Source organism: Rattus norvegicus, chromosome 15 (genome assembly GCF_036323735.1).
Source record: "Rattus norvegicus strain BN/NHsdMcwi chromosome 15, GRCr8, whole genome shotgun sequence".
Classification (NCBI taxonomy): Eukaryota; Metazoa; Chordata; class Mammalia; order Rodentia; family Muridae; genus Rattus; species Rattus norvegicus.
The window spans coordinates 86,226,037-86,245,714 of record NC_086033.1 but is presented as its reverse complement, the minus strand read 5'-3'; the positions used below and the strand labels follow the sequence as shown (position 1 = coordinate 86,245,714).

General features: G+C 44.5%; 1 long non-coding RNA gene across 1 annotated transcript; it reads right to left on the bottom strand.

The window, feature by feature from the left end:
* Positions 1–5,023: 5,023 nt before the first annotated feature.
* LOC134482003 (uncharacterized) lies at positions 5,024–9,210 on the bottom strand. The gene is made up of 2 exons (XR_010058000.1): positions 9,089–9,210; positions 5,024–5,594 (listed from the first exon to the last, which is right to left on the bottom strand). It is a non-coding gene; the product is annotated as an uncharacterized LOC134482003 (long non-coding RNA).
* Positions 9,211–19,678: the final 10,468 nt, after the last annotated feature.

Below are 19,678 nucleotides of genomic sequence, written 5' to 3'. Positions count from 1 at the left end.
CCCCTCCCTGGGCCTTCTGCTTTCATGTTGTTGATGCCCTTCCATTGTTGACCTCCGTGCCCCATGTTATCAGAAGGAATCCTGGGCCCTCCTGTCTCCACACTCAGTCATTGTGCCTCCTCAAAGCTTACCTAGACTCACCTTGCCCAACGTTGTCAGTCCTTACAACATTGTCCTGTGTTTGTCTTTTCCCTTCGAGCTTTTAAGCTTGTTGACAACAGGTCCCACGAACCAATTGTTATTTTGTTCCCAGGACTGGGTACAATGTCTGCTCCGTAGTAAGTGCCCCTTCAATGTTTAGGAAGGTGAATGAACTTAAAGTGTAACTGTGTCGTAGTTGAGGGTACTGAGGAATCACTGAGAGAGGGATCATACATCTGCTCGGAAGACCCCAGAAGAGAACTCAGGAGACACAACATTATGTAGAAATCTTGAGAGAAAAGGACCAGGAGAAACACATTATGTAGAGCAGAGGAAGAAAAGGTGCTGCTAGCTGTGGGAACTTCCAGGGAGAGGGGATAGACTTGGTATTGTTCCACCTAGCACCCTAGGTGCTTGAGGGAGTGGCCTTGGTGAGTTGGGAGGCAGGGCAATACAGGACTCCCGCCTGAAAGAGGGGCTCTTTCAGACTCACCGGTCCTGAAAACTCAGGGGAACAGCGCCACCTACTGTACGGAGGTGGCTTTCCCGTCCACTGAGTGCAAATTGCTGGGTGAATCTTTAGTCATGACGCTGGGCGGTTTTTTTTTTTTTTTTTTTTTTTAGTGTTTTTAAATGTTTGAGCATTTCCTCCACATTTTAAAAGTTTCCATTAGTGACAGTAAAACTCATATTTCTTTTTTTTTGTTTATTTCTATATTTTTTTTTATTAACTTGAGTATTTCTTATATACATTTCAAGTGTTATTCCCTTTCCCGGTATCCGGGCAAACATCCCCCTCCCCCCTCCCCTTCCTTATGGGTGTTCCCCTCCCAATCCTCCCCCCATTGCCGCCCTCCCCCCACCAGTCTAGTTCACTGGGGGTTCAGTCTTAGCAGGACCCAGGGCTTCCCCTTCCACTGGTGCTCTTACTAGGATATTCATTGCTACCTATGAGGTCAGAGTCCAGGGTCAGTCCATGTATAGTCTTTGGGTAGTGGCTTAGTCCCTGGAAGCTCTGGTTGCTTTGCATTGTTGTACATATGGAGTCTCGAGCCCCTTCAAGCTCTTCCAGTTCTTTCTCTGATTCCTTCAACGGGGGTCCTATTCTCAGTTCAGTGGTTTGCTGCTGGCATTCGCCTCTGTATTTGCTGTATTCTGGCTGTGTCTCTTAGGAGCGATCTACATCCGGCTCCTGTCGGTCTGCACTTCTTTGCTTCATCCATCTTGTCTAATTGGGTGGCTGTATATGTATTGGCCACATGTGGGGCAGACTCTGAATGGGTGTTCCTTCAGTCTCTGTTTTAATCTTTGCCTCTCTCTTCCCTGCCAAGGGTATTCTTGTTCCCCTTTTAAAGAAGGAGTGAAGCATTCACATTTTGATCATCCGTCTTGAGTTTCATTTGCTCTAGGCATCTAGGGTAATTCAAGCATTTGGGCTAATAGCCACTTATCAATGAGTGCATACCATGTATGTCTTTCTGTGTTTGGGTTAGCTCACTCAGGATGATATTTTCCAGTTCCAACCATTTGCCTATGAATTTCATAAAGTCGTTGTTTTTGATAGCTGAGTAATATTCCATTGTGTAGATGTACCACATTTTCTGTATCCATTCCTCTGTTGAAGGGCATCTGGGTTCTTTCCAGCTTCTGGCTATTATAAATAAGGCTGCAATGAACATAGTGGAGCACGTGTCTCTTTTATATGTTGAGGCATCTTTTGGGTATATGCCCAAGAGAGGTATAGCTGGATCCTCAGGCAGTTCAATGTCCAATTTTCTGAGGATTCTCCAGACTGATTTCCAGAATGGTTGTACCAGTTTGCAATCCCACCAACAATGGAGGAGTGTACCTCTTCCTCCACATCCTCGCCAGCATCTGTTGTCCCCTGAGTTTTTGATCTTAGCCATTCTCACTGGTGTGAGGTGAAATCTCAGGGTTGTTTTGATTTGACGCTGGGCGTTTTGAGTTAAAACTTCCCTTAGTGAGTGACAAAGGAAAAATGTTCAACAAGTAGAAATGAATGTTACGAAACTTGTGACATATTTTTTCCCATAGCCTCATTCTTATAAAAAGCAACCAAGTAAGGAGACAACTCACACATTTAGAGCAAATATTTGTGAACCTGCCCTGGTGTCCAGGATTCAAAAGGAACTCAGTTACCCATCAGCAAGAAAGCAAATGTCTGTCAAAATCAGCAAGTGACTTTGACGGATTTTTTTTCCAAAAGAAAACATAAGAGTGGCCAATAGATGCATAGGGGTGGGGGTGGGGGACGACGACGACAGCCTACATCTGTACTGGTCAGAGTAATGAAAACCACAGCCCCATTGAGATGTCACCTCAGTGTTAGATGGACTACCATCAAAAAGCTGACTGTTAGTGAGGGTGTGGAGGAGACAGGGTGCCTCTGTGCTGTTGAAGTTATTGAAGATTAGTGCAGATATTCTGGGAAACGGCACTGTTTTTTTTTTTAAAGACCTAAAGTAATATTGTCACATGAGTGTGGCACCTTAATTTGGGTTTAGATCCAAAAGAATTGAAATCAGTGTGTCAGAGATGGTGCACACTCCTCCATTTATTATAGCAGTATTTACAACAGCCAGCATATAAAAACAATCTGTGTTCACCAACTGATGAGAGCCTAGGGGCTGGAGAGATGGCTTAGCAGTTACCAGAGTATGCCCAGAGGACCCGATGCCCTCTTCTGGCCTCTGAGGGCACTGCCTTCATGCGTACGAACAGGTGACGCACATTCACATGATTAAAAATGAATTAAATCTCATAAAAAGCAAAATGTACTACATTTCAAACTGGAGGTTAGGCGTCCTGACAGAGTAAACTCCTGTGATGCAGACCCAGATGGACAGACTTAGAAATTAAGTGAAATGGACCAGGCACAGACAGACAAACCTTGGAGATCTCACACGGGGAATTCTTAGTGTTGGATCCATAAAATGGTAGGGCAGCGTGGCAGACACTAGTGGCTGAGGGGGTCGAATAGGTGGAAATAGGGAAGACTTGAGCAAGGAGTACTTTCAGTTCAGAGAGGAAATACATCCTGGTGTTCTGCTGCAAAACACGGGGATTATAGGTAAAAGTAATGTATTACATATTTAAAAATTGTGAAAATACGGGGTTGGGGATTTAGCTCAGTGGTAGAGCGCTTGTCTAGCAAGCGCAAGGCCCTGGGTTCGGTCCCCAGCTCCGAAAAAAAGAAAAGAAAAAAAATTGTGAAAATAGTTAAGTGGTGTGTGTGTGTGTGTGTGTGTGTGTGTGTGTGTGTGTTGGGAGGGTAGTTATTTGCACATGATTGCAAGTGCCAGGAAGATAAGAAGGCATTGGATCCCCTTAAGCTGGAGTTACAGGAGGTCGTGACCTGTCCAGTGTGGGTGCTGGGACCTAATCTCTGGTCTTCTGCACAAGCTGTGTGTGCTCTTAACCCTAAGCTGCCCTCTGACCTCCACAGGAATGCCACGCCATGCACATGCACACACAGATATATAATGTAAGAAACATAAATAAAAACCAAGGCTTTAAAAGAAGGAGGCCCAGCGCCGAATTTTTCTGTGGAGCACATCTTTCTCTTCCTTCTCCTGCCCGAGATTTTCATCTCAGTCTCAAACCCTCCCTGTTTGTCTTCATGTGCTATAAAGATTTTAATTTGCACACAGTCATGGTACACTCAAAGGTGAAGTTCATGGGAGCACAACCCTTTCCCATTTCTTCTTTTCTTTTCAAACCACAGCCTCTAATAGCTGTAGACCAGCGTGCTCAATGACACTGCTCTCTACACTACTTTATTTAAGGCCATTTTCCCCTCCAAATTTCAGAGTTCCTTTCTCAAGGCTTATTGGACGGTACGATGGTCAGTCTTGGCTGTTAAATTGACTGAACCTGGCGTCAACCAAAGGGCAAGCCTTATTAAAGCCACAGTATTTTAAGTTGGATGACACACAAAGATAAACTGTGAGTGATACCTTTTGGTGCCATCCCAGATGAAACAGGGTCTGAGAAAGGCGCTTTGCTTTTGGCCTGCTGACAGTGTCTGGACACCCCTCGGGAGACCTTGGAACCACAGCATTTGTCCCAGACCTCACTTTCCCTTCTGGTGTGGTGTCTGATACCTTGAGGAGAAACATGGGCTTCCGATTCCCCATTCTGGACTCTGCCCTGTCTTTTCCAGGCAGGCTTATTAGCAGTGCCCAGACACCCCTGGCAGAGAGGCAAAACATAGTACCATATAATTCCAGTGCTGAGCAGCAGAAAAAACTGGATCCTTGCAGCTTGGTCCAGTGAGGGACATTACCTCAAAAACAAAACAAAAACCAAACCAAACCAAAACAAAACAAAACAAAAAACCAAAAAACCAAACCAAACCAAAACAAAACAAAACAAAAAAAAACAAAACAAAGCAAACAAAAAAAGATAGATAGATAGATAGTAAGCAAATACACCTCTGGTTATTTGCACACACACTCACCTGCACACACATGTACACAACAGGCACACATGTGTACACACAATGCACGTACATTATGTGACTGAAACGATCAGCCAAGCAGAGGTTGAGGAATGCACATGCAGAGAGAAGAAACTGGAGAGAGGGGAGCGTAGAGGAAGCAGGGTCTACTGAATGTGGCGTCTCTCTCGGGGAGGGGAGAGGACGGCTCATTCTGGCTCTTGGGTTTCTGGTAAGGTGACCAGACACGGACCATAAGAGGAGGGTCGGTTGTTGCAGAAGAGAACACATTTACGCGTGCTACAGTTTAAATACTTGTGGGACATGAAAGTGGGGAGGAGGGGGATGCATACAGAACAGGGTTTTCGGGAGATCTTTGTTGGACGTGAAGATTTGTGGGTTGGCTCTAAACCTGGCGAAAAGTGAAGCCTCCGCCATTTCTCTTTATTGTAATAGCAATGCTTACTGCCTATGCAACGTTTCTCTACACCTCACCTCCTACATGGCTAGGGACATACAACTAGGCCTGGCTAAGATGATATTGGTATCGCGCTCCAGATTAAGGTGTGGCCACTCCTTCCTCTTCCTTGCCCTCGGGATGCTAGGTCATGTGACCATGTGACTCAGGGGTGACCTTGTGGGTCAGGGAGGAGGAGAGATGCTGAGATGGCGTTGAACATTTTGTGACTATGAAGGCGACACATTCTTCTTTGTCTATGAGGGGGACCCCATAAAAAATTTCCCCTTCTACAGCAGCCGGGCCCTGGCATTGCCACCGTTCCAGTCTTGTTTGTGTGGCCATGCTAAGGAGAAACTGTTTCACTCATTTCCTTGTACTCTGACTTCTGATCTTTCTGCCTCTGCTTCTGCGACGTTCCCAGAGCCATAGATGCCAGAGCTGCGATGCAGACGTAGGCCTTGGAGCCGGGCTCCCCACGATCTGTTGGTCACTGTACTGCGCACAGTTGTGGTTCTCTGTGATGGTCTCCACTTGCTGTAAAGAGAAGCTTCGCTGATGAGGGGTGGTAACAGGACAATTAGCCTCTGAGGGGTGAAGCTCCTTATAGGATGTTCAAGGCAGAGTGTCAGTCTTGCAACCACATAAACACGGAAAGCACATTCTGCTAATATATAATACATACATGCACATGTGTATGTAATGAATAGGATAAAAAAAGAGTCTGTTAACTGGAGAGTGGGAGGGCGTGGGAGGGGCCTAAGGGAGGGTTACTAAGAGAGTCTAGAAAGGAGAAAGTGAAGCGGGGAGGGATCCAAGTCTATTTCAATTAAAAGCATTAAAATAAATGATAAAGCAGCTTGGTTTCAGTGTTTAGATTTCAGACTGTGATGTAGTTGTTGACTTTTTTTTCTGTATAAAAGAACATGTTTCTGTATCATTTATTTCATTGTAAGATTTTTACCATCCCTTTACTTTAGTATTGATATACAATGGTCTTTGCAAGAAACTCAACCAAGTCCTTCAGAAGGCTGAGTCGTTCTATAAAGGTGTAGAGCTGGTTACAACTGTGTCGCTATCTACCTCAGAAGACGTGGAGCCCGGGGGAGGCCAGCACAGCCTTCTGTCCAGATCGCTAAATGACTTGCTTTAAAGACAAAACCACAGCGGAGAAAGAGGAACACTCCTCCATTGTTGGTGGGGTTGCAGACTGGTACAACCATTCTGGAAATCAGTCTGGAGGTTCCTCAGAAAATTGGACATTGAACTACCTGAGGATCCAGCTATACCTCTCTTGGGCATATACCCAAAAGATGCCCCAACATATAAAAAAGACACGTGCTCCACTATGTTCATAGCAGCCTTATTTATAATGGCCAGAAGCTGGAAAGAACCCAGATGCCCTTCAACAGAGGAATGGATACAGAAAATGTGGTACATCTACACAATGGAATATTACTCAGCTATCAAAAACAATGACTTTATGAAATTCATAGGCAAATGGTTGGAACTGGAAAATATCATCCTGAGTGAGGTAACCCAATCACAGAAAGACATACATGGCATGCACTCATTGATAAGTGGCTATTAGCCCAAATGCATGAATTACCCTAGATCCCTAGAACAAACGAAACTCAAGACGGATGATCAAAATGTGAATGCTTCACTCCTTCTTTAAAAGGGGAACAAGAATACCCTTGGCAGGGAATAGAGAGGCAAAGATTAAAACAGACACAGAAGGAACACCCATTCAGAGCCTGCCCCACATGTGGCCCATACATATACAGCCACCCAATTAGACAAGATGGATGAAGCAAAGAAGTGCAGACCAACAGGAGCCGGATGTAGATCGCTCCTAAGAGACACAGCCAGAATACAGCAAACACAGAGGCGAATGCCAGCAGCAAACCACTGAACTGAGAATAGGACCCCCGTTGAAGGAATCAGAGAAAGGAATGAAAGAGCTTGAAGGGGCTCGAGACTCCATATGTACAACAATGCCAAGCAACCAGAGCTTCCAGGGACTAAGCCACTACCTAAAGACTATACATGGACTGACCCTGGACTCTGACCTCATAGGTAGCAATGAATATCCTAGTAAGAGCACCAGTGGAAGGGGAAGCCCTGGGTCCTGCTAAGACTGAACCCCCAGTGAACGTGATTGTTGGGGGGAGGGTGGCAAGGGGGGGAGGATGGGGAGGGGAACACCCATAAAGAAGGGGAGGGGGAGAGATTAGGGGGATGTTTGCCCGGAAACCGGGAAAGGGAATAACACTCGAAATGTAAATAAGAAATACTCAAGTTAATTAAAAAAAAAAAACCACAAAAACTAAACCCGTTCTCTTACGTATTACATCCAACAGCAGTTTTCCCTCCCTGCTCTCCTTCCAGTCCCACATCCTCACCTCTCTCCTCTCCCCACATCCATATCTCCTCCATTTCTCTTCAGAAAAAAAAAAAAAGCCAGGCCTCCCAAGGACATCAACCAAACATGGCATATCAAGTTTCAATAAAACTAGGCACTGCCCCTTAAATTAAGGCTGAATAAGGTAACCCAGTAGGAAGAAAGGGTCCCAAAGGGAGACAAGAGTCAGGGACAGCCCTTGCTCCCACTGTTAGGTGACCCATAAGAACACTAAGCTACACAACCCAGCGTACATGCAGAGGACGTAGGTCAGACCCATCCAGGGTCCCTGATTGGTAGTTCAGTTTGCTGACTTTTTTTTATCCCCAGGGATAAACCTTGAGATGGTTGGAGCCTTTAATTCCATGCAATGGGCAGAAACTGGGTCTCATCATCTCTAGGTGAGCTCATTCATATTAATGCTTGCTTATATACTTTCCTTTAAATTCTGAACTCCCGACCATCAGAGTGTGATAGGAATGGAAGCCCGGAGACATCTCCTCCCAACATCTGCTAATGTGTAGACTTCAGGACTCAGGGATGGCTCCTGGTGAGGTGTCATAATATCTATGTATTGACTTGTCGTGGTCAACTACACTGCTGCCCAAATCCTTTCTTTATGACCCTGTGGCCCCCTGGGGCCTGCTAACTCCCCACGTCTTATCCCAATCCCTTCTTTTGGGGACTCAGGGGTTCCCTGTTGAGGAATGCCCATTGTATCTCTTCTCTCTTCGTGTCATAGCTCTATTCTACTCTTGTGATATCTTATCACAGAGGAATGCCACAGACCTAGGCACCCTCTCTCCCCCCTAGACCGAGGGTGTGGGAGCAGCAGCTCAGCTTCCCTTCACTAGTCATTTCCTTCCTAACTGCATGCTGGGTAAGCAGCTTCCTGAGGGCACAGCAGGAAACCCCCCCCCCAAAAAAAAAACCCCAGAAGGATTCACTCTTCAGGGATCTATCATCCCACACTCCCCAACCCTATAGATTTACTCCTAAACAGTTATTTTTTTTAAAAGCTGTGAGCTTGATAACTTGGTTCGTTCTTTCTTCCTTCCTTCCTTTCTTTCTCTCTCTCTCTCTCTCTCTCTCTCTCTCTCTCTCTCTCTTTCTCTCTTTCTCTCTTTCTTTCTTTCTTTCTTTCTTTCTTTCTTTCTTTCTTTCTTTCTTTCTTTCGTTCTTCCTTTTACATGAAATTGGATTACATGGTTAGATAAAATTCAGGAGAAGATGGACCAGTCTGGGTGCAGGCAAGAGCGCCCCCTACTGTTGTATTTTATGGGGACAGGTGAGGTCTAAGGTGTGGCTTAGAGTTATGCTCTTTGAATTTAGGAGAGAATCGAGCAGCAGCGTTGTTAGAATAGATGGCGGGCCTCATGCCAGAGTTTCTATGCATTCGTAGGCCTGAGACAGGGACTCGTAATTTGCGTTTAGGGTTTCCAAGTTTAGCAAAGAAAAAGGAAGGATACTCATTTCCAACTGAACTCCAGGTAAAATAATATTGTTCTCGATGCTACTACCCTCAAATATTGTATGACATGGTTAGTTAAGGCTAAGGTTTCTACTGCTGCGATGCAACACCGTGACCAAAAAGCAAGTTGGGGAGAAAAGGGTTTATTTAGCTTACACTTCCAGATGTAGTCCATCATTGAAAGAAGTCAGGATAGAAACTCAAACAGGACAGGAATCTGTGGGCAGGAATCTGTGGGCAGGAGCTGATGCAGAGACTATGAAGGAGCCCAGGATGACCTCCCCCACAATGGGATGGCCCCTCCCCCACAATGGGATGGCCCCTCCCCCACAATGGGATGGCCCCTCCCCCACAATGGGATGGCCCCTCCCCCACAATGGGATGGCCCCTCCCCCACAATGGGATGGCCCCTCCCCCATCAATCACTAATTAAGAAAATGCCTTACAGCCTTGCTCGCAGACCTGCCTTATAAAGGCATTTTCTTTTTTTGTTTTTTGGTTCTTTTTTTCCGGAGCTGGGGACCGAACCCAGGGCCTTGCGCTTCCTAGGCAAGCGCTCTACCACTGAGCTAAATCCCCAACCCCATAAAGGCATTTTCTTAACTGACTTTAGCTGTGTCAAGTTAACATAAAAACCAGCCAGCATGGACACTGTTGTCCTAAGGTTTGAAACCACAGGACTATTTGCTTATCTGTCCTTCTGACTTAGTGAGTGTTCTATGGTTTCTGGGCTAACTCTGTTTGAATTTTCAGTAAGTTTCCTGGTGCTGGGGACACTGCTGGTCCAAGGAGGATGATTTGAGCAACAGGTACAGACTTTCCTGAGTGTAGACATCGAGGGACAGCAACACTGAAGCAGCTAAGGAGGCTGAGGAGGGATGGAGTGAGGCAGCAGAACTTACAGAGGTTTCTCAGAAGACCCAGGAAGACATGGTTCCCAAGGTTCCACAAACGTGGGTTTGTTCAGAGTTGTGTGCACGGACTTTAAGGATTGAATGCATTGAGTTTGACAAAGAGGAGGCCTTCTTTGGTCTTTGACAAAGCATTTCATCATTTGTGATCGTGAGGGTGGGCGATTGTCACAGGACAGCATGCATATGTGACCATGAGGGTGGGTACTGTCACAGGACAGCATGCATATGTGATCATGAGGGTGAGTGATTGTCACAGGACAGCATGCATATGTAGTCATGAGGGTAGGCAGCATGCATATGTGGTCATGAGGGTGGGTACTGTCACAGGACAGCATGCATATGTGACCATGAGGGTGGGTACTGTCACAGGACAGCATGCATATGTGATCCTGAGTGTGGTACTGTCAAAGGACAGTATATGATATTTGAGAAGCTCTTTGTGAAGAGCTTTAGAGAACACTGAATATACTTACAGAAACAGCAGAAAGCAGTTGGGCAGGAGAGAAACAATAGAGGATTTGGGAGGTGGAGAGATGGCTCAGGGGTTAAGAGCACTGGCTGCTCTTCCAGAGGTCCCGAGTTCAAGTCCCAGCAACCGCGTGGTGGCTCACAGTCACCTGTAATGGGACCCGATGTCCTCTTCTCGCCACAGGTGTACATGCAGATGGGGTCCATGCTTCACAATGCATGGGATACGCCCGATTGCAACTGGACACACACATGCACCAAGCAGCTATGCCAACAAGGCGGAACTTACTAGAAACTGAGCAGACTGCCTCTCTGGCAGGGCCAGAGGTGTCCACATTCGTCTTCTCAAAGAAGAGTATTTGCTAAGAGTAACTTCTGCCAGCCTTGGTTACGATTGTTACAAAGCAGAAAGGTGTGTGTGTGTGTGTGTGTGTGTGTGTGTGTGTGTGTGTGTGTGTGTTCAATGACAACTTCTGTGTGCTACCTATTTCTTTCTCTTTCTGGTAACATATTCTTTGAACTTCTCTTCCATGCTTGTGTGTGTTGCAGATACTTGTCTGCACATGTGTGTATGAGTGTGCTTGTTCTGGGTTTGCATGTTGAGACTGTAGGTTAACATCCAAACATCTTCCTCAAGCTTTTTTTCTCCCTCCACTCCGTCCAGATTCTCCTCGCCTCCCCATCCTCACACCCTCTTCCTTCTCTTTAGGAAACAAACAGGCAAAAGCAAAACAAAACAAAAACCCCAAAGAAAAACAACAACAACAACAACAACAAAAACAAAAACAGAAAGCACGAGAAACACAGAAACACACACAGACACAGATAACACGGGCACAAGCATGTGCATATGTGTGGGCACGAACACACACACACACACACACACACAAAGAACACAACTCACAAAAATATAAAATTTGAAACAATAATACACAAGTAAAAGACAAGTAAAACACGTCCCTTGCTGCCCCCTGCTGGAAGTCCCTAGAAGTGTTGACTTTGAAATGGTTGGAGTTGAGCTGCCCAGATTGAAAGATCTGGGGACAGACTGGCATTCTTTGTTGTCTGGGGGAGGGGCATCACGGAACACCCATTTCATTAGCAGATTTGGATCGGGAGAAATGTATCTTGCTGCTTTAGAAACTGTTGAGATTAAGGTTCTAATTTGTGTGACTTTGTGAGAGGAAAAGGCGCTGTGATCAGTTTGCTGTGGTGTGGTATGGTCTCTCTCTCTCTCTCTCTCTCTCTCTCTCTCTCTCTCTCTCTCTCTCTCTCTCCCCCTCTCTTTCTCCGGTAATAAAATAGATGCAGGAAGAATTGAATTTTTCCATTCTGACTCTTCACATCAGTACAGATTCAAGGGCAGATAACAAGACAACACAGGGTTTTTTTTTTTTTTAACCCCTGTTAATGGTATATTTTAAAAAGTCACCACTATTTATGTAAACAAAACTACAAGCTCTACAATTAACCAGTTCCTATTATAAAAGTTTAAAAAATTCTCATTGCTCACCTAGTGCATGTCCAACATGGTCAAGATCCTGTTACATGCTTGGCATCTGCCGTTGGGAAAGAGAACCTTCGAGTAGCTGCTTACGTTGGTGAAGTACTTCCGTGAAATTTGGATACAACACCTTTGCTCAAGAGAGCTGGCCTCCTAGGCAGACTTGCTAAGGTCTGTAATGACCTTTAAAAGCTTCTTACAGACCTTAGCAAGTAAGTATAGATTAGTCATTACAGACACCAACGCTGAGATGCTAAGAATGAACTTTAAAACTTGTCACTGAAATAGTTCAGAGGTACTTTACTTCCCTGGTGGCTGTAGTTGATAGCTTCTACCACTAGGTGTCACCATTCCTCCATCACGAATGATTCTGGACTCAAGCGACCAGAGAACAAAGCAGCTCAGGACGTTCTTAGCCTTAGGTGTGGGAGTGTTTTGTAAGTGTAGCGGTTTGAACTGGGCTCCACAACTCTGCATTTTGATTGGTTATGGTTTTCTGTAGTGGTTTCAATATGTTGCAAAGAGAACATTCCTTGATAAGGGGCGGACACCACATGCATAGATGCAAATAACATCGTATGGACTCCACAGGCGATATTTAGGAATATATATGTGTACAAATACATATGTGCGTACAACAGCAATTAGGGTAGAAAGAGGCCACAAACTTGAAGGAGAGTAAGAAGGGGCATATGGGAAAGTTTGGAGGGAGAAAAGGGAAGGGGAAAATGTTGTAATTAAATCTCAAAAATAAAGAACAACTCCAGTCTGGCAGTGGCGGCCATGCACGCTTTTAATCCCAGCACTCAGAGGCAGACGCAGGCAGATTTCTGAGGCCAGAGGCCAGCCTGGTCTACAGAGAGAGCTTCAGAACAGCCTGGCTACACAGAGAAACCAGATCTCAAACAACAACAACCAACCAACCAAACAACCAAAACAAAGACAGTTACCACGCTCACAATCTCTCCTCCAAAGGGTGTCCTGTCATAATCTAAATAATATCTTATGCGAGATAGTCGAAACATAGTTGTCATTAGCTACAACCCCACCCAAGGGTGCTATCAGTGACATCAAGGCCATTTATGAAGGATGAATGTATGGAACCTGTTTGCTGTGCCTGACAAATGCTCAAAACAGTTTGGAGGTACCCGAGAGATGGGACCCCTGTTTAACTTGCCCTGGGGGTGGGGTGGGGTGTCTCTGCACCCCTGTGTTATGAGTACAGGGTGAACATTTTAAATATGAAGAGAAAACAGAGACATCTTTCATATTTACTTCCACTGGTCCATTTGGGACAAAATTGATACATTACTGCCAGGCAGTCTGATTTTAAATTCAGAGACTCTAAATATTGAAACCTTTTAAATTTCTCTCCCCAGTGTCTTAAAAACAGGACTGAAAATAAAAGGTTTCCTAACTTGTGATTTAAAAAAAAATGAAACCAGTCAACAAAGCAAGTCAGTAAACTTGTATTGGATAAGATTACATTTTCAGATACAAAAATTAACGGAACGAGGGAAACTTAAAGGTAAGAAGAGTGCTATGGTTTGAATGTGGCTTGTTTACAGGGGTTCCTAAGCTAGAAGCTTGGTTCCAAGCCTAGTAACGTTAAGAGGTTTGAGGCTTCTAAATAGTGGACTCTAGTCTGAAGTACTTTGGTGGTTGGGGAAGCTCCCTGGGAGGAGATTTTTGTAGCTATCTTGTAGTTCCTCAGTGGAACAAGTTGTTAAAAATCAAGGCCATCTGTAGAGCTTCCCTCTTTCATCGGTATCTATTTTCTTCCTGGTTACTCTGTTACATTGTAAAACAGTCAAGGAATCCTAAACAGAGGACAAAGAGATGGGATTGAGCAATCTTAGACTTTGACCTCCCCCAAAGACCGCTACATTACTCTGGTCACAACAAAAAGCAACTCCCGGAGCAAACGCTTTATTTTGCTTTACAACTTCCAAGGCTGTCACTGGCAGAGGCCTGGGCAGGAACTGGAGGCAGGAGCTGGTGCAGAGGCCACAGAGACATGCTGCCTACTGGCTTGCTCAGACTGCTTTCTTAGAGCATCTAGGACCGCCAGCCCAGCCCAGGGGTGATCCCGTCCGTAGTGGACTGAGCCCTCCCATATTAATCAATAATTAAGAAAACACACAGCCTGATTTTATAGAGGTAATTTCTTAGTTGAGGTTTCTGCCTCTCAAACGGCTTCAGTTGGTGTCAAATTGACATAAAAGTAGTCGGTATAACCCTCTCTTCTTTATACCTGGCCTAGTTTGTTTTGTTACAGTATCGGAAAACAGTTCAGAGTGGCTGGTAAGGAAAGAGCTGATGAGACTCAGACAGAAGGTGCACACAGTTACTGCGCATGGGATCACTGTTGGTTTGGATATGATGACCGATACATACAGATATCTGCGTGATATTTAAATGGACAACATTATTTTTACCATCACTAGATGTGTAGCCGAGTTTGGCAATCCCTCCTGAAATACTGCCCTCATCTGCTCAGCATGATACCTGCATTATAGGACCTCATGGCATGGGGCCACTTAACTAAGCTTTGGCTAGTGAGATTAGCGTGACAATCATGGGACCTTAGGACAAGTGGGTGCTATGTGCCTGCTTCCTGGTTGTCAGCACGTGCCTACATGACATCTATACTCTCCTTGTAACTGTGTCAAAAGAAAGGGAGGGATAGAACCAACACGGCTTTTGTCTTAGTCCTGTTGAGTCCAGTTTCTCAATTAAGGGCTTTTCTGGCATCAAAAGTAAACCCCTGCTTTTAATTAGAACTCTGGTGGGTAGGAAATTTGTCTTCAGGCAGACAGAAATAGGTGGAAATACTGTAATGATCAAGTCTGGCGATTGGACCCCTTTTGCACAAACAAGTCACCAACAAAAGTTACTTTCGAAAGAGAATTTAGGCAAAAGGCGTATTGATCAATCCAGAGAAGCTGAAAAGGCTTCGCTCCCGCATCAGATACTGAGCTGCGGGATGTAGACATGTATTGTTGATAAAGGAGGCTAAAGGGAACGCTGAAGTGGACAGAAAAGGCTAGCGGTGGGGAGGACTCCTTCCATTATCCCCTCTTTGCTAGAAACCCCATGGTATGCACTCCTGGCCCCTGAACTCCTTTGAGAAGAGAAGAATATCGAGGAGGAATCTGATGTCTGCACGTACTATTTTGAGAAAGCCACACACTGCCCTCCTTTCACAGCTACAATGTATTCTGTCACTTTAATTACTCCTTGTCTACCCCCTCTGTGCTCTCCCTCAGGGTAACCCAACTCTCAGTTCCTTTTGAGTATCTGAAAAGGAGCTGGAGAAGGAAAAAAACCGAGTGTCTTTTGATGTCCCTGCAGTGGGAGGTGGCTTTATCACCTTACCTGTGACACAGAGGGGGAGGGGAGCTCAGTTTTCTCCATTGGGCAGCTTTGATTGGAACATTGATAGTGCTGCGTGTTAGTCTGTTAGTGCATGTCAGCGCGTGTTAGCATATATCCAGACTTCCGTAAGTGCTCTGATGAAGAACTCAAGTACCATTATTTGATTACTTCTCACTGCTGTCTAACTGGAGACCAAAATGTGACTGTTAACTAAAAGACAGGCAGGGTTTATTTGATCAATCCACGACAACATAAATATTTCGAACATATACAGTTTAGGCAGGGTGAATATGCGTCCGCCATCTCATGTCATCAGCACCAGGCAAGTTCTATGTGACGAAAAGGAAAAAAAAAAAATTGAACAAAGCCAAGATTGTTTTCCTATTCAGACAAGTATATTTCTTCAACCAGTATTTTTTTTTTTTTTGGTTGAAAAGTACAGTATAATAAACAAAAGGTTGTCTACTGTGAAAAGTGTCTGCTGTCTGACACGTGTCCCTGTGTGCTTGGATACATATGAGTCCCCTGCACCAAACACAGGACCTGCACAAGAGTCAACACTTGGGAAGCAATCACACAGTGCCTACCACGCAAGAGGCGCTCAACGCATGGACTACGAGAGGATCCCTGAATTCCGAGAACAGCTTCGCAAGGGCCACTGGAAGAGTAGGAAGGAGGGAGGTGATGGTAAGAGCAGAGGATTGGACCTCAAGATGCACCATAGTCTTGGCTGCAGAATAGCTAATGTGCTGCCCTGGACTGTTTTATGGGCATCTGGTCTCAGATGAAATGAGGTGGAATTAACTTCCAGATTATGTCGTTGCACTGGCTGTGACAATTTCTGCAACCAACAGAAGTGTCTTACTTCTGTCTGTAGTCTGTCTCCATCGCTGTGATACAGTATTTACAAACACACGAACGCACGATGCTAGTCTCTGTGGGCCTCGGGCCAGTGGATAGACAGTTGATGAAAAATCTGGCTACTGTACCTTTAAAAAAATTAATGTTTATTTATTAAAGTGCATTTAGGTCCTCCGAAAACTGTCCAGAAAGCGAGGGGTTGCCATTAACCATTTCCTTCCTTTGCCACATGAAAAGCTGGGCGTGTTCACAGTGCTGGTCGACAGTCCTAGTTCTGGGGATGGAAATGGTTAATGGCAAATGACTCCAAGATTTGTCACTTATCAGTCATGATGCTTCGATAATTATGCTCAGCCTTGATCTACTAAAACTGAGATGATGGACTTGAATAATTCCCAAGCTTTAAAAGCTACTGTAGAGCTGGGCTGTCTACGGCTTAGCCTACAAAGTGCTTGTGACACAAGCATGCTGATTCCAATTCAGATCCCGACACCCACATGAAAAGCTGGGTGTGTTCACAGTGCCCGGCGACAGTCCTAGTTCTGGGGATGGAAAGCAAGGAGCACCTCGGGGCTTTCTGACCAGCTGAGTGAGCCAATGAGTGAGCTCCAGGCTCAGTGAGAGACTCTCAAGCAAATGAGTGGAGGTGTGATAGAGGAGGACACATATATACACGTATGTATCCTGCACACACATGTACACATACCAAAACACATATAAGAACATGCACATCTGCATATACCACCACACTGGTACATCACACACACACACACACACACACACACACACACACACACACAAACATATGCTGTTAATAACATATGCTGTCAGCAAGCAGTTCTTGGCATCAGCACTAGTGACTGGGTTTGGGTTTGGTGGCAGCATATGGAATGGATCCCCAGGTGGGGCAGTCTCTGGATGACCTTTTCTTTAGTCCCCGCTCCACCCTTTATCCCTGTATTTACTCCCATGAGTATTTTGTTCTTCCTTCTAAGAAGGGATGAAACACTGACATTTTGGTCTTCCTATTTCTTGAGCTTCAAATGATCTGTGAGATTTTCCTTAGATATTCCAAGCTTTGGGGCTAATATCCAAATTATCAGTGAGTTAGAGAAAAGACTGAAGGAGCTGAAGGGGTTTGCAACACCATAGGAAGAACAACAGTATCAACCAACTGGACCCCACCAGAGCTCCCAGGGACTAAACCACCAACCAATGAATACACATGGAGGGACCCATGGCTCTAGCCACATATGTAGCAGAGGATGGCATTGTCTGCCATCAATAAGAGGAGAGGCCCTTGGTCCTGTGAAGGCTTCTTTCTCCATTGTAGGGGAATGCCAGGGCGTTCAGTTTGGAGAGGGTGGGTAGAAGTGGTAGCATACTCATAGAAGCCTGGGGAGGTATTAGAGAGGGGAGAGAAGGGATTACATTTGAAACGTAATTACATAAAATATCCAAGAAAAATAAATTAAAAAAGAAAAAAATGTAAGAATCTAAAACATAAAAAAAGCTGCCAATAACAGCATATAACATATATGCAGTTGTATATTATATATATATATATATATATATATATATATATATATATATATATATATATATATATATCACTGTACAGGCACTACACTGCATGGTTTATGAACTTACGAAGTCTTGGATCCTATGTCCCTGTCTTACAGGGAGGTAACTTCCTTTCCTATGATTGTGTGTGTGTGTGTGTGTGTGTGTGTGTGTGTGTGTGTGTGTAAGAATATATGGACCAAAGCATGCGTGATGTCAGAAGTCAACTTTTAGGAGTTAGTTCTTTCCTTCTGATACATGGCTTCTGGGGATCAAACTAAGGTTGTCAGGGTAGGTGGCAAACATCTTTACCCACCGAACTATCAACCCTGCCTAATATTCTTATGGGCCAAGGACTCATGGTAATCCATTCATGACTTCCAGCAGATTGGGCTCATAGCATGCACTCCATAAATATTCAAATGGTTGTTGGCCACATGTGAGGACCGCTAATGCTCTCCCGAATTTGCTGGCTTCTACCCAGTAACATCTGCTGCAGCCATCAGAAATTAGTTTCCTTTGCAGTAAGCGCGTGCATCCTTTCTCTACGGGGGCCATGGCAGCTTGCATGCAATGTGGAGAACCCACAGTTGTTTGGGAGGGTACTTTTGCTACCTCGAAGATTAATTCTTCATCCACTCTTGGCCAAGGCTCTCAGATCAGGCAGAAAGAGAGCCGTTGTATTTGGTTTGTAAAGACTTCTGATGTTGTTTTCATGAGTCAGACACTGTGGAATTAAACACTTTTGTGTTATCTCATGAGTCTGTTAAGATGAACATTTTTGCTCAAATTAAATATGTAACATAATCGAGAATATTTAAACAAATTTTCTTGATAGTTTATACATTAAGGAAAGCCAGGAGAATATAGGATCACTGAGTTGCAAAGTAAATGCTTTTCTTATTGATACTTGACTGTAAAAAAAAACCCAAAAACCTTCCACATATTTTCTTAGAGTAATCATACTGGATAATGTAAGTTGAAGGTTTAGCATCCGTTAAGGCCATTTCTTTCACTGTGAAAATTTCTGTAGTTAACTGGAGAGCAACTTGGGGAAAGGATTTTTCCATCCATAATTATACCAAACAAACGATTGTACAATTACATAAAATGTTAACCATTATAGTCTAGCCAGTGGCTTGGCTTCTCATCCAAACCTCACAATGAAATATGCAGACTCTCTGGAACCACATATTAAACTCTCCACAGTCGAATCAGCTCTTCATCTTTCTCTTTTGAGCAACTTAAACTTGGTCTCCCTCAGCAGGTCAGAGAACTCCAGGGAGGAGATCTTTGAAACCTAGTGTCAAAGGGCGACTACCTCAGAATCATCACCTTGGCTTCAGATTCACAGACTCACCTTTGTTCTCATTTATTTTTGGGTACACAGAGTCTTGCAGTGAGGTGTCCTGTTTTAGAGTCTTGGAAAAAGACATCGACCCGCACCGCATCGAGTAAAGCAAGAGCACAACGCTTTTCTGTGAAATGCCTTTGAAGGAATGTCCTAACCAGATGTAATTCCAGCTTCTCTCAGAGAAGTGTGTGGGATCCAGGGGACTGTTTTGAGCATCACCCAATTGTGAGATTTCACATGGCTGTTGAGTGTATCAAGTGCTGAAGACAGAGTCTGGCAACGGAAGATCATTCATTTAAATGGACTGAAGGCAGACTCAGAGAGACAAACATCACACATTGTCTCTCAGTTGCCAGTCCTAGATACTTTAAGGTACATAAAATTATTAATAGGTTTGCGACATGAAAAGAGGCAGAAGTAGGCAGGAAGGAGAACACAGGGATAGAATATGTGTTGATAAAGGGGAAGGTGCAGGAGGCGAACACAGTCGCAACACACACTATACCTCAAAGAACTGTCTGTGTAAAACCCAACACTATATAGTGAATATAAAACAAGACAAAACAACACCCAACACCAACATCCAACACCACCAACACCACCACCACTACCACCAATACCCAACACCAACCCAATACCAATACCCACCACCAACACCAACAGCAACACCCAACAGCAACAACACCCAACAACAACAACACCCA